The 16,348-nt window shown below is 41.9% G+C and overlaps 1 protein-coding gene across 1 annotated transcript in view; it reads right to left on the bottom strand.

Moving 5' to 3' along the window:
* Positions 1 to 16,348, bottom strand: part of LOC102285687 (GTPase IMAP family member 8) — a 61,872-nt gene that overhangs the window by 34,960 nt on the left and 10,564 nt on the right. The gene's annotated exons all lie outside the window — the stretch shown is intronic.

Genomic DNA, 16,348 nt, shown 5'->3' with positions numbered 1-16,348 from the left:
TTGTTGGGAAAGACTTCTGAGAAAAAGTAATATTGCTTGAAAGTGAAAGTCAGTCAGTTGCATCTGACTCTTTGTGACCCCATGGACTATACCAGTCTGTGGAATTTTCCAGGCAAGAATACTGGAGTGGGTAGCTTATCCCTTCTCCAGCAGATTTTCCCAGATGAGGAATTGAACCAGATCTCCTGCATTGCAGGCGGATTCTTTACCAACTGAGCTGTTATGGAAGCCCAACATTGCTTGAGCTGAACTTGAAAAGTGAGGGAGGTGGGGATTGGAGGTATTTCCAGGAATAAGTAACACCACATTCCAAGGCAAGTGACCACATGGAGTCCTCAGGTATTTAAAGGAAGCCAAGGATGGCTAGAACCCAGAGGCAGAAAGTCAGATTATGTAGAAATGAGGCTGGAGATCAAGGCAGGGATTTGTCAAGTTTTGGTCCTAAATGTTTTCTTGCAAAACAATGGAAACTCCCTCTGGGACTGACTTGGGGCTGTAGTGTCCTGGCCCTGAATATGAGTTGTGTGAAGAATGGATAGGAAAGTCCTGTCCCTTGTCCTTCTTTATATGATCTGTATTTGGGGATCTTTCCTGGGGTCCTCCTCGATATTCTCTTTCACTTCCTCTGCTTCCCCACCCACTCCACTCTATGTGGTTCAGGTGAGATGGAGAAGTACAGTGGGTGTGACTTCTGAGGTGAGCCCTCTACCGCAACTATTTCCTGATACCCTTCCCCATGCTCAGGACCCTGTCAACACTTCAGTTTTTTCCAACCACTTCCTGCATAAAACGCTTTCGTGTTTCACCTCTTGTTCTAAGTTCATCTATGTCTTGAGAAGAGCTTGGTTTGGGGGCATTTCTTTTGAACCAAGAGAGAAAAATAACTGTTTGTGATTCTGTCTGCAAAAGGAAACCACGAGACCCAGAGCTCTTCCTGAGGCAAGCTCCTTCCTCTGAGAGGAAAACCGATTTATCAGGTGTGATCCAAAGGGGCTGAAACCCCCTCTACCAAACACCACCTGCCTCTCCTCTCTTTCAAGTAAAGCTCTTCCAGGAGGTGCTTAGGCAAAGAAAACAGCGTACAGGGAGAGAGACTGAGAAGGAATTCAAATGGGGCCGAATACAGATTGAAGGAGTTCAAGCAAAGAGTTAAAGCTTCAAGTCCTCTAAACACCATTATATAGTCTGAAAGTTTTGGCTGTTGTAGCCTATGGCCCTTTACTCTCAGATGTACAGGGTATTTTAAAAGAGGTGAATATCTCAGATCTAACTTGCTGCCAGATCCTGGGTTTGAATATTGAAACTATATTGAAGCATTCAACTCCATTGAAACTGTATTCAACTCCATTCAACTGTATTTAACTCCATTGAAACTGTAGGGATGGCTCTATTTGCTCTAGTTCTAACTTGCCGTCCTCACCTGCCCACCCCTACCTTCTGTTGGTTTTAGTTCCCCAGGGCCCATCAGTGACCACAGATGGCCAAAACATATCCTCCGTATACTCAGTGGGGTTTTGGAAATGGGCCATTTTCATCCCTGTTTGGTCGCTGACCTGCTACGTGACCTTAAGGCAAATCTGACCTTAATTTGTTTCATCTTCAAATGATAAAAAACTTCAACTATTGACAGAATTATCAGAATTAAGTGGAAAAATGTATGGAAAGCACGTTGCCCCAGTGCCTACCACTGTGATTTCGAAGCCTTAACTTGCACCAGAGTGCCTGAAGAACTTGTGAAAACACAGAGGGCTAGGCAACATTCCTAGTTTCTGAATGAGCAGGATTTGGTGAAGCCTGAAATGTGGGAGTTCTAACAAATTCCCAGGTGATATGAGTACTGCTGGTCCCAGGGCCTCACTTTGAGGATGACTGCCCTAGGTCATTGGCATCATTTGCATTGAAGCTGGGTTACCATCGTGTGCCCGGAACCAACTATAAACAGAAGTAGGAGTTGTGTCTTTGAGACACTTTTAGTTTCTGGTTTCTCCGTACATGGAGATTTCCTGGGACATTTCCTGGTTGTCCAAAGCACTCCTACATTTTCTTTCTTTGAGGTTCATTCTAGATGAGAGGGTCCAGGTCTGACTTTCTCACCCAAAGCCTTTACATTTCACATGTGCTTTGTCTATCCCCTTTAAGATCTCCTGGTAGCTGATTTAATCTGAAGTGAAAGACCTTTTACAGAAAATGCCTTAGCCCCATGGTGCTCAGATTTTTACCTTGCATCAGACACACTTGGAGGGTTTGTAAAAACACAGATGACTACACTCTAATCCCAGAGATTCTGGTTCAGTAAGTTTGGGATGGAGCTCAAGACTTTGCATTTCTAACAAGTCTCCAGTTCAAGCTGATGCTGCAGGTCCATGGCCCACATTTTGAGAAGCCCTGGTCTATTATGCAGTAAGTCTGCAAAGTAGTTGATAGTAGCATTTTGCATGACTTGGGAGATGGTCAGAGTAAGTGGCCATTTAGATAAACTATAGGTAGATTCAGATGTCTCTGATATGCTTGTCGTGTGTCAGAAGATAAGGTCAGGGAAAAAAGAAGAAACCTATATGACTTCCTTTCTACACATGTCTTCATATATCGATAGGAGACAAGAACTGACAGTGGTGGAATAGTGGCGTCCAGGAGGCAGTGTCTGATTGATGGGAGGAGGGCTGATCAGTGATCTAAAGTTGTCACGTAGGAGGTCATGGAGGAGATTTTCTCTAAAGGATGGGAGGATGGGATACATGGAGTGCTTTGGGGATAAGCAGACAGGTGGGAGGAAGTGGCATGAATGATGGTTTGGAGGTAGAAGCATATGGGTGGGAAGAAGAGCACAAGTGAACTATGAAACAGACACCACTACCATTTAATTACTTTGGACTAAACACTGTGCACACGAGTTTGGGTGAACTCTGGGAGTTGGTGATGGACAGGGAGGCCTGGCGTGCTGCGATTCATGGGGTTGCAAAGAGTCAGACATGACTGAGCAACTGAACTGAACTGAACTGAACTGAAACACTATGTTTTATATCTTCTTCTTACTTAATACTTACAGCCACACTGGGAAGTACAGATTATTATATCCATAGCTACATAAGTAAAAACAAGGTTCAGAAAAGTGAATAACTTGAACAACTCAGAGAATAAGTGTGGGGTTAGAGCCAGGAAGGGGACTTTGAGGACCCCAGGCCTATTGCTGTGTCCCCAGGGCTACCATGTGTAGCAAAATGTAAGGAGATGGGGCCATGAAGAAAAGTTTGCAGCCTGAGGTAAATCTGTCAATTCCAGGCCAAGAAGTATGACCTGAGATCTGCAATGGTGGTCTCTTGAGCAACAGACACAGGATAAAGCTGAGTTGCATAATCTTGATTTGGTAAGAGGAGATTAAAGAAGAGAAACTGAGACAAGAGTAAGTTACCATCTATCCACTGAAATTCCTATTTTTCTTTCTCTTCTCCCTTTTTTTCTGACTCCACCAATCTTGTGTTACCCAGTATCAGTCTAGGTATCTCTTCCACTTCCTCTCCTATCTTTCTTGCACAAGGTCTTTTTTAAACAAACAAAACTGAAGTATAGTCGATTTACAATGTTGTCTTAGTTTTGTGGGGCTTCTCAGGTGGCTCAGTGAATCTGCCTGCTGATGAATCTCTTGCAGAAGACACGGGTTCAATCGATCCTTGGGTCAGGAACATCCCCTGGAGGAGGAATGGCACCCCACTCCAGTATTCTTGATGGCAGAATCCCACGAACAGAGGAGCCTGGCAGGCTACAGTCCATGGGGTTGCAAAGAGTTGGACAGGACTGAGTGACTGAGCATGTACATGCTTAGTTTCAGATGAACAGCAAAGTGATTCAGTTATACATACATACGTATTCTTTTTCAGATTCTTTTCCATTATAGATTATCACAAGATATGGAATATAGTTTCCTGTGCTACAAGATTTTTGTTGTAGCACAAAAAACTACAAGTAGGCCCTTGTTAGTTATCTATTCTATATATAGCAGTGTATATCTGTTTATCCCAAACTCCCAGTTTATCTTTCCCCTCTTTCCCCTTTGATAACCATGTTTGTTTTCAATGTCTGTGAATCCATTTCTGTTTTATAAATGAGCTCACTTGTTTTTTTTTTTAGATTTGACATATAAGTGATATCATGTGTCTTTGTCTGACTTACTTCACTTAGTTTGATAATCTCTAGGTTCATCCATGTTGCTGCAAATGGCAAGATTTCATTCTTGTTTATGGGTGAGTAGTATTCCAGTGTATGTATGTGCCCCATCTTCTTTATCCATTCGTCTGTCGATGGACTTTTAGGTTCACACACGTCTTTTTAACTTTTGACCCCAGTTCTTGATCCCACCACACCAGGAAGTCTGAGATATCCAACCTCATGAGAACACCCTTCCCTTCAGTCCTGGTTTGGGGTCCTGGCAGATTTGAAACTGATGAGTCTGAGGGTCACAAAGAGTACAGAGGCACTAGATTTTCTGGAAAGGCTGCTCCAGACTCTGCCCAAGCTGCTCCTCAGAGACTGCTCCAACCAAAGTACACACACACACATACACACACACACCACACAAACTCTGGTGCTCAGCCCCCAGCCTGTTCCCAGCCTGTCCTGCTTTCAGGTCTTATTCTTTCTGAGGCAATGGCACCCCACTCCAGTACTCTTGCCTGGAAAATCCCATGGATGGAGGAGCCTGGTGGGCTGCAGTCCATGGGGTGGCTAAGAGTCGGACATGACTGAATGACTACACTTTCACTTTTCACTTTCATGCATTGGAGAAGGGAATGGCAACCCACTCCAGTGTTCTTGCCTGGAGAATCCCAGGGACGGGGGAGCCTGGTGGGCTGCCGTCCATGGGGTCACACAGAGTCGGACACGACTGAAGCGACTTAGCAATTAGCATCCTTATGGAAGAATGTTTTTCAAAGGTTAATTTAATCTGGATACTGGCAAAGATTTTCTTTTTTAAGAGACGAAGGACATTTCAGGGAGCAGGCTGACTGTTAGGCTAGGGTGGTCAGAGATGGTTGCAAAATCCCCTTTCTTAGAAGCATGGCCTACTGGCAGTGAGACACATTGACACAATGGCAGGAACTTGAATTCCTACCTAGAAAAACTGTATTGTGGTTACCAAAGGGGGCTGTATTAACTCAAAAAGCCCTTGTTCTGCTGCATTAAAATATATAGGGGCTTTCCCCCAGTCTTCCCCTAAAATCATCTCTGCCTCTTCCTATTAATACATTAGATCTTCCCTCTCTGAGTGTCCTTCAGTATTCATTATGCCTGTGGGTGACTTTAAGACTTTTGCGTCAGCTCAGAGTTGCTGGTTTGCTCCTGTGAGCTCCCTCAGCATTGGACTTTCCCACTGTCGTCTCAGCACTTGTGCCTCTTGTTAACACACAAATAGAGTGAAAAAAATATGTGTTGAGATCAAAAGATGAAAGTTGTGGGCATCAGGCTGCCACTGTATTTTATGGGCAAGGCTCATAAAGTTTCTGAGTAGCATTTGTTTATGGTTAAAATGAAGGTTGTGGCCAATGGTCTGAGGTCTCTTCCTATGGTGACATTTAAGTTCCCCAATATTTCTTAGCATACCCAGTGAGCATGAGAGTCCAGCTCACCCAAGAGCATGATCTCTTCCTCACAAACCCAATAAGTCCTCAGAAAGCTGGTCAGAATGCACTTTTCTTTTTGCAGGGCTGGCTCAGAGGATCAGTGCTCCCTGATGAGAGATCCTAGATGGTGACCAGTCCAGGGGAGGGACAGTGACAAATCTGGGAAACTTACAATAAAGAGTCCTACCAGGGCAATTGCAATAAAAGCCAGCCTTCTGGGTCCTGGGGTTTTGATTCCTAGATTCATCTCAGAAATGTTGAGTTGGAGACATTCAAGGGTAAATTAAGTCATTTATACCCACCTTTTGGTGCAAGCCTCCCTGATAGATCAGATGGTAAAGAATCTGCCTGCGATGCAGGAGATCCCTGGGTTTGATCCCTGGGTCAGGAAGATCCCTGAGAGAAGGGAATGGCACCCCAATCCAGTATTCTTGCCTGGAGAATTCCATGGACAGAAGAGCCTGTTGGACCACAGTCCATGGGGTCGTGAGAGTTGGCTAAGACCGAACAACTAACACTTTCACTTTTTCAAACAAGGAGGCAAGGGTGTATGTGCCCCCTTCCAGGTAGCCCCAAGTTTCTCACTTCCCCAAAAAGCACACTATTCACTTTAATAGCCCCTGAATTCTTACCAATTCCTTAATGTCGGTGGTGGGAGCAGACTCCATCCAGGAGATCCTGGACAGGCATGGAAGAATCAACAGCCTAGTGATGTGCCACCAGTAAGGTTCCACACTAGGTCTGGACAATGTCTTCTACTGTCTGCAGTTCTCCCCTCTGCAAATTACTATCTTTGCTTGATGCAGATTCTCTATCACTCACCAAAGTTTGTACCTCTTTACTACTATGGATACTGTCGAAAGTTCAGAAACTACAGAAGTAAAACCAATGAATCGCTGAAACAGTCATTGTAGAGGTTTATTTTGCCCATACCAAAAAGACAATTTGAAAGCTGGGAGCACTCAAAGGAGAACATGCAAGGGGCTCAGGGGTACGTTGTTACAAGACAGCTTAGGATAGTGACAAAGCAATGACTATTTTTCAAAGTGATGGTAATAATATTAGGATTTTCTTAAATGATGGGGAATTGGTGAGTGATTGCCTCATATCAGTTTTGGGGCACAGTTTAAGGTTTGCTTGTGAGTTCCAGAGACATAAGCAAGAAATGACCCAGTCCAAGTTAGTCTTTCAAGATAAGATAAATTAAACTTTGTATGACAACACTGGTTTTGTCTGCCAGGGAATTTCTAAGGCTGGTCTATATTTGTTTTTGACTTTAACAGTATGCTGAGGGGTTTGTTTGTGCATCTCAGCATGTCCCCAGGAAGTCTGTGTGTACAAGTGAGGTTAGGCCATTTCCCAGAACTGTCTCACATGGTAGGAACCAGACTTGTCACTCTATCTGTGTGCAGCTACATTACCTCCTGTCTTTGCCACAGCTGTTTTCTACCTCAACTCCTCCACCATTTTCCTTCCCTATCACAAAATGTTATGGCCACTTCACAGGAGAGAGTTAAAGTATTGGGCCATGTGCCTTTTACTCTTTATGTGAGATGGTACTTAGAATGAGAGAGAGTGGGAAAGCTGGGGGGAGAGGAGAGATCTTACCACGGAGAGGACAACTGATCTCACCACAGAGATCTCACTGAGCTGTTCCCCACCCCCCCCGCCCCGCCCCAAATCAAGAATGACACCTAAGGAGAGGGATCAAGATGGTGGAGTAAGAGGACATGGAGCTCACCTCCCTCCTGCAACAAACACATTAAAAATACATCTACATGTGGAACAATTAGCTACCTTTTGATCCTGCAACCTCACTTCTGGGCAGGTATGCAGAAAAGATGAAAACTAATTTGAAAAAATACACACACCACAGTGTTCATAGCAGCACTATTTACAATAGTCAAGGCACTGAAACAATCTAAAAGCACATCAACAGACAATTGGTTTAAATAGAATATAAATATTCTCGGTGAAATATTTGTTGTTACTGTTCAGTTGCTAAGTCATGTCCAACTCTGTGACTGCATGAACTGCAGCAGAGGCTTCTCTGTCCATCACTATTTGTTTAAACTCATGTCCACTGAGGCAGTGATGCCATCCAACTATCTCATCTCTGTCACCCCCTTCTCTTCTTGCCCTCAGTTTTCCCCAGCATCAGGGTCTTTTCCAACGAGTCAGCTCTTCTCAACAGGTGGCCAAAGTATTGGAGCTTCAGCTTCAGCATCAGTCCTTCCAATGAATATTAGGGTTGATTTCCTTTAGGATTGACTGGTTTGATCTCCTTGCTGTCCAAGGGATGTCAAGAGTCTTCTCCAGCACCACAGTTTGAAAGTGTCAGTTCTTTGGTGCTCAGTCTTATTTATGATCCGACTTCTCACAGCCATACATGATGACTAGAAAAACCATAGCTTTGACTACATGGACCTTTGTTGGCAAAGTGGTGTCTCTGGTTTTTAAAATACTGTCTATGTTTGACATACTTGTTTTCCAAGGAGCAAATTTCTTTTAATTTTGTGGCAGCAGAAATATTACTCAGCCATAGAAATGAATGTAGTATTGCCATTTGCAACAACATGGATAAAGCTAGAAATTATGATACTAAGTGAAGTAAGTCAGACAGAGAAAGATAAAATTATAGGATATCACTTATATGTGGAATCTCAAAAATAATACAAATGAATCTATATGCAAAACAGAAACAGACCCACAGACATAGAAAACAAACTTATGATTACCACAGAGGAAATGTAGGGAATGTGCTATATTAGGAGTATGGAGGTAACAGATGCAAACCACTCTAGGTAAAACAGATAACAAGGGTTTATTGTATAGCACAGGAAACTATATTCAATATCTTGTAATAACCTATAATGTAAGAGAATCTGAAAAAATTATGTATGTATTTAAATCACTTTGCTGTAGACATGAAACTAAAAATATTATAAATCAACTAGACTTCAAAACTATACTTTAAAAAAGAAGAATAAGTAAAGAAATAAGGCGAAGAGAAACAAAAACAACAAAAAAAGACTGAAACCCAAGATCTCAAAGTGACTAAGACTGTCACTGATTAGGAGCAGCATAGAGCTACTGATTAACTTCAATTCTCAATAATTTATATATTTAAAATTTAAGAGTAGATTTTAAAAGAATAAAATTATAATCTATAATTTACAGCATAAAGGAGAGTTAAATAAGTTAAGTAATCTGTAAGGCAGAAAGCAGAAAACAAGAAAGAAATCAAAGTCCATATTTATTTATAATTAAATGCTGAAACACCTGTAGTTTTCCCTTTAAAGTTAGCAACAAGGCGAGGATGTCCTCTACCACTTCCTTTATCCATTACTACATTGGAAGTCTTAGCCAATGCAATAAGACAGGAAAAATTAGTCACAACAATTGGAAAAGAAAAAAACAAATCTGCTACTACTTGCAGGTGGTATAACTATCTGGAGACTCCCTCAGGTTGGTGGTAGCCCAATGGTGAAACAGGATTGTTTTCTTCTGAGTCTTCAAATACCACCAGGGCTTCATTCAGAGCAGGCACAACAATGGACATTTTAGACTCTTGTGGGCAAGCAGATGGCCACTTAGTTGGAATGAGTTCTTCTGCCTTCATTCTGCCTATTAGCCTGAGCCAAAGTTGTCACTAGAAGGACCTGAGCTTAGCCTGTGGGCAAACATGTAGAACAGGTGGGCACAGTTTGCTGCTGCTGCTAAGTCACTTCAGTCGTGTCTGACTCTGTGTGACCACACAGACGGCAGCCCACCAGGCTCCCCCGTCACTGGGATTCTCCAGGCAAGAACACTGGAGTGGGTTGCCATTTCCTTCTCCAATGCATGAAAGTGAAAAGTGAAAGTGAAGTCGCTCAGTTGTGTCCAACCCTCAGCGACCCCATGGACTGCAGCCAACCAGGCTCCTCCATCCATGGGATTTTCCAGGCAAGAGTAACGGAGTGGGGTGCCATTGCCTTCTCTGGGGCACAGTTTAGTAAATGTATACCATCAACTGTTCATGTCAGGAGTTAGTGATGAAATCTGTCAGCCAAGTTTCTGGGTAATTATTACTTACTGGTAGTTTGGAATATAACTGTTCCCTTGGTATGTGTTTGTTCATGAAATAACACTGCAAAAATGGGCAAATACTGAGAATATGGACAAAACTGGGCAAAAATCACTGGAAGAACAGAAAACAGGATCTCTAATAGTAAAGTGGGGCTATAGGGTGCAAATTTCCACTGTATACTCCAAATTGTCAATACCATCCAAGATCTAGTCCTTGGAATTGGCTTTGTGTTTCTATGTGTTGCTTGGTCAACTCAGAGAGTTGGAAGTACTATGTCCTATTAGATTTGGACTACTGTTAATAAAGTCTGGGTTAGGGAGGAGAAGGAAGTTCTTTCAGTGACTGTGACACCCATTTGAGGGGATAATTGGAGATGGTTGCAGTCCAGTGTCCCTCCCCAGTACCCCACAAGAAAAAGAATACAAGGAGGGTACAAGCTGTCCAAACTCCCCAGTCATAGCTGTGGAACCTGCACCAAGGAGAGAGGAGATACTGACACAAATTATTTAAAAGAAAAAAAGCAACATCATTGCCATAGTTGACATTCCTGTGTTTGAATTCAAGCCCTGAGCCTTTGGAGTGGGAGAACAAACATTCAAATTATAGGGGTCCCAGAAGAAGAGAAAAAGAAAGGGTATGAGAAGTTTTTGAAGAGATTATAATTGAAAATTTCCCCAAGATGGAAAAGGAAATAGTCAATCAAGTTCAAGAGGTGCAAAGAGTCCCATACAGGATAAACCCAAGAAGAAGCATGCCAAGACATACACTAACCAAACTAACAAATACTAAGCACAAATAAAGAATATTAAAAGTAGCAAGGGAAAAACAACAAGTAATATACAAGGGAAACCCCATATGTTTAACAGCTGATCTTTCAGCAGAAACTCTGCAGGCCAGAAGGGAATGGCAGGATATATTTAAAGTACTGAAAGGGGAAAAAAAATCTACAACCAAGATTACTGTACCCAGAAAGGATCTCAAAATTGATGGAGAAATAAAAGTTTTTCAGACAAACAAAAGTTAAGAGAATTCAGTACCACCAAACCAACTTGACAACAAATGTTAAAGGGACTTATATAGTCAATAAATACAAAAGAAGAAAAAGATATACAAAATCAATCCCAAACAATTAAGAAAATGGAAATAGGAACATATTTATTTATAATTACTTTAAACATAAATGGATTAAATGCTCCAACCAAAAGACTGACTGGCTGAATGGATACAAAAACAAGACTCATATATACGCTGTCTACAAGAAACCCACTTCAGACCTAAAGACACATATAGACTGAGAGGATGGAAAAATATATTCCATGCAAATGGGAAACAAAAGAAGTTGGAGTAGCAATCCTCATATCAGACAAAATAGACCTTAAAATAAAGAGTACAAAAAAGATCTTCATGACCAAGATAATCACAATGGTGTGATCACTCACCTAGAGCCAGACATCCTGGAATATGAAGTCAAGTGGGCCTTAGAAAGCATCACTATGAACAAAGCTAGTGGAGGTGATGGAATTCCAGTTGAGCTATTCCAAATCCTGAAAGATGATGCTGTGTAAGTGCTGCATTCAATATGCCAGCGAATTTGGAAAACTCAGCAGTGGCCACAGGACTGGAAAAGGTCAGTTTTCATTCCAATCCCAAAGAAAGGCAGTGCCAAAGAATGCTCAAACTACCACACAATTGCACTCATCTCACACGCTAGTAAAATAATGCTTAAAATTCTCCAAGCCAGACTTCAGCAATACGTGAACCATGAACTTCCAGATGTTCAAGCTGGTTTTAGAAAAGGCAGAGGAAGCAGAGATCAAATTGCCAACATCCGCTGGATCATGGAAAAAGCAAGAGAGTTCTAGGAAAACATCTATTTCTGTTTTATTGACTATGCCAAAGCCTTTGACTGTGTGGATCACAATAAACTGTGGAAAATTCTTCAAGAGATGGGGATACCAGACCACCTGACCTGCCTCTTGAGAAACCTGCATGCAGGTCAGGAAGCAACAGTTAGAACTAGACATGGAACAACAGACTGGTTGCAAATAGGAAAAGGAGTATGTCAAGGCTGTATATTGTCACCCTGCTTATTCAACTTATATGCAGAGTACATCATGAGAAATGCTGGGCTGGAAGAAGCACAAGCTGGAATCAAGATTGCCGGGAGAAATATCAATAACCTCAGATATGCAGATGATACCACCCTTATGGCAGAAAATGAAGAGGAACTAAAAAGCCTCTTAATGAAAGTGAAAGTGGAGAGTGAAAAGATTGGCTTAAAGCTCAACATTCAGAAAACGAAGATCATGGCATCTGGTCCCACCACTTCATGGCAAATAGATGGGGAAACAGTGGAAACAGTGTCAGACTTTATTTTTCTGGGCTCCAAAATCACTGCAGATGGTGACTGCAGCTATGAAATTAGAAGACGCTTACTCCTTGGAAGGAAAGTTATGACCAACCTAGATAGCATATTCAAAAGCAGAGATATTACTTTGCCAACAAAGGTCCGTCTCGTCTATGGTTTTTCCAGTGGTCATGTATGGATGTGAGAGTTGGACTGTAAAGAAAGCTGAGGTCTGACGAATTGATGCTTTTGAACTGTGGTGTTGGAGAAGACTCTTGAGAGTCCCTTGGAATGTAAGGAGATCAAACCAGTCCAACCTAAAGGAAATCAGTGCTAAATATACATTGGAAGGACTGATGTTTAAGCTGAAACCCCAATACTTTGGCCACCTGATGTGAAGAACTGACTCCTTAGAAAAGACCCTGATGCTGCGAAAGATTGAAGGCAGGAGAAGGGGGAGACAGAGGATGAGATGGTGGGATGGCATCACCGACTCGATGGACATGAGTTTGATCAAGCTCCAGGAGTTGGTGATGGACAGGGAAGCCTGGTGTGCTGCAGTCCATGGAGTAGTAAAGAATCGGTCATGAGCGACTGAACTGACTGATTGAAGGAGAATATATGGAAAATAGAAGCCTGGATTAGATGTCATCTCCATAACTAACTGTGTTACCTTAATACATCATTTGAATTCATGTTCCTAATATGTTAGCAGGAATTGTAATATCTAATTGGACCATATCACAGGGATTGTAGAAGTAAACTTAAAATAATGAAAATAAGACCATTTTCAAAAATATAAACTGCTTCATGGAGAAGGATAAGTAAGAAAGTGATAAAGATGATAATAGTCATTGCCATTATGATCATCTTCTGCAACACGGTGCTTTGTGGATCCCTAAGTCCAGAGAAAGTAATCCAAGTTTGATGAAATTTTAGGAAACAGAATACCATTGACCATGGAACAGGACACTGTAAAATGCATTGTATGGCTCTACGATGAGAACTCCCATATCTTGGCCTGTGACCAGAAAGCTCCATAGGAGAACTCTCTAGAACATCTGGCTTATCTTCTCATCCTCCTGTGTGAGATTCTATTCTGGAGGGCAATGCCTCATCTCCCAGTCTTCACCCCTGGAAACCCAGAGCTCACAAGCTCCCTTTTGGTGTCTTGGTTCCCAAAGAGAAAGGGCGTGGAAACCACTGTTGGTGTCTTCTTGGCACACCTCGTGTAGCCCTTCTAGATGATCTGGCTCTGGAAGACAGAGGGAGCCTGGTCAGGAGGTCCTGAGGCTTTGGTCAGAAAAACCTGGATGCTGAGGACAAGAAGGGACCTTAATGCATCACTCAAACCTCAGCTCAAGAAGCCCTGGGGACCTGAAGGGGTGAGAGGAGAGGAGGCCTGGGGGATGTCTGTCAGGGAAGGGGTCCTTATTAGACTGTAAGGAGGGATGGGATGGGGTTTGGGTGCAGTGGGGGCAGCCCAGAGAACAGGATCCATGCTCAAGACCCATATTTCTCACATTTTTTTGCCCATGACTACTCTTTGTCAGCAAGTTTATATCTCATAAGGGACATGGAGGGCATGGTGTCCGCACCAGAGTCCTCATGAGCAAGGGGCTCCCTGCAAGAGTCGGTGGAAAGTCCTGCCTCTGCTCATGGACTGGACAGACTCTGTCCATCCCACCCTTTCCTCCTCTTTCCATTTTGTTCCATTTTATCTCATTCCTTCACACCAGTATTCACTGCACACCTGCTATGTGTTCAGCTCTGGGCAGTGGTGTTTATAAGAGGAGATCTCAGCCTGGTCGGGGGAGAGTCTCAGCACAGGACATAGAGGGTAAAATAAAACAGTGATTTGTGTGGGACCCAAAATGCATGAAACAGAAGTCAGGGGCTAGGGGAAGAGAGCAGCAGGAAGCCGGCCTGTGTTACGGGGACCTGATGTGAAAAGGCAGCTGATAGTCCTTTAGGGAGTAGGGCCCTGCTACTAGGGGTTCTGAGAATCTCAGACTTGAATCCCACCCCACCCCCCTTTTCTGCTTCTCTGCACATCATCCTGTCCTGGCCCTGTAGGGAAGGCTGAAGGAAGACCACCCAGTTAGAACAGGTGTGCAGTTCAAGTCAGTGCCATGTGTGGATAAACCAGGGCTCCCACCCCATTCTGTGCCTGCCCCCTTCATCCCCTGTGTATGTCCTTAAACTACCTTTATATCTTCTGCTCACTGATACACTTCTCACTGAAATTTCAAAGATATAAGTGAAAATGGAGTAGAGGGAATTCATGTTTTATTAGAAATCAGAGCAGTTTGTAATTCCCTTAATGAATGAAACTACATGGAGAACTGAATAACAACTAAATAAAACTTTTGGACTAAGCTACAGTGTGTTAAAAAGCAAAGCTATCTCTTTGCTGACAAGGATCTGTATAGTTAAGGCTATGGTCTTTCCAGTAGTCACATACAGCTGTGAGAGTTGGACCATAAAGAAGGCAGAGTGCCGAATAATTGATACATTCGAACTGTGGTGTTGGAGAAAAAAAAAAAAGAAAATCAAAAAGGTCAATCCTAAAAAATCAATTATGAATACTATAAGGACTGATGCACAAATAAGAATATCAATACTTTGTCCACCTGGTGTGAAGAGCCAACTCATTGGAAAAGACCCTGATGCTAGGAAAGACTGAGGCAGAAGCAGAAGAGGGCAACAGAGGATGAGATGGTTGGATAATGAAAATGTGAACTAAAAACTCTGAGTGATTATAAAGGGAAGCTGAGGTGCTGCTATCCATGGGTCTTGAAGAGTTGGACGTGAGCTGGTGACGGAACAACAACAGCAGTATTTAGATGATAATTCAAATCTTATGTATAATAAATATAAAAATAATAAAAAAGAAGAGTAGATAAACCAATTTTTAAAAAGGATATATAATAAAGGAACAGCAATTAATGAAATATAAGACAGCACAAATAAGCATATCAAAATTTGAAAACTAAACTTAATTCTTTGGAATGACTGACAAAGTTCTGCTAATACTGATTGAAATAAAAAAGACAGTGAACATAATAAAAATACTAAGCATTATAAAAAGGATTGCAACTATATATTCAAGGAGATTAAAACATTTTTTTAGAGAATTCTCTGCCATAAATTTTTATGGCAATAAATTTGCAAATATAAATGAATAGATGATAAATCAAAAAGATAAATAAACAAGCTATAGAATTTCAGGTAGCAAAGAAAGCAATGGCATTATTAATTGCATGGGAAGAAATACTTTCTTGATATTTGCCAAATTGTATCCTTTAAATATCTGATTCTTTTAAATTTTTCTAGAAATCTAGACAAACTAGTGGTAAACAAGACCAATGTGTTAAGAAACATACTAGAGATTATGCATGCATTTGCAAGAATTACTTTTTTTTAACAAAGCTTTCTTTTGTTTTTGTCAAATTATTACCATCCTTCAAACTTGTCCCCTTTGAGCTATAGCCTGTGTTCTAATCCTCTTTCCACATCCCACAACACATTTGAAACTGTTCCAGAAACATTGACTTTAGAGTTAGGGATATTAAAAGAGGATTAGTCTTTTTATTTTATGACTACCACTTACAGCTTTTCCATTTACCTAATCACCAGATTGGGCATTTTTGAAAATTAAAATTCATTCTCAGGTCAAGCTGTGATCCCTGGAAACAGGAGTTTTGCTTTAGACACACCACAGGTGTGGCAGGACAGGACTCCTACACAGGTGTATTTTACTGGTCAGATCTGAGAGTCCCCAATGCCTGTGGCTGGACCTTTGGTTGGAGGTGACAGCTGGTCAGATAGGACTGGGCAGAGAGGGATCCAGGAGACAAACATCCTCATCTAATTCTCTGGCTCCCATGGATCCTCTGTTGGCCTCCTCACTGGTGGTGTCTGAGAGACAGTCAGAGAACATTGCACCCCAGGATGTGGTCCCTGGCAGGGCCAAAGGACATAAAAGGGAAGAGAGTGGATCTGCAGGGGGAAATGGAACATTCTGGCACAGAGCTATCTAAATTTATAGGCAGAAGAACTTTAAGCCAACACCTAGAAAAGGAAAGCAGAGACAAATAAGACAACTGTTTTTGAAATGGGCCTTTGGAATTATTGTTTATTTGAGAATATTACAAATGTTATTGTCTCTTTGTTCATTTGTTGGATAAAAACTATACTGAAATAGATTAAAGGGTCTACAGTACAAAATAGGTTTCCTCCCACCCCTGATTCCCAGAATCTGAAATTCCTTTCCCCAGTGGCAAGCAGAGTGGCCAATATTTAAAGAAATATTTT

The sequence above is a fragment of the Bos mutus genome, chromosome 4 (genome assembly GCF_027580195.1).
Source record: "Bos mutus isolate GX-2022 chromosome 4, NWIPB_WYAK_1.1, whole genome shotgun sequence".
Lineage (NCBI taxonomy): Eukaryota > Metazoa > Chordata > Mammalia > Artiodactyla > Bovidae > Bos > Bos mutus.
This window is presented reverse-complemented; position numbering and strand designations above follow the sequence as displayed.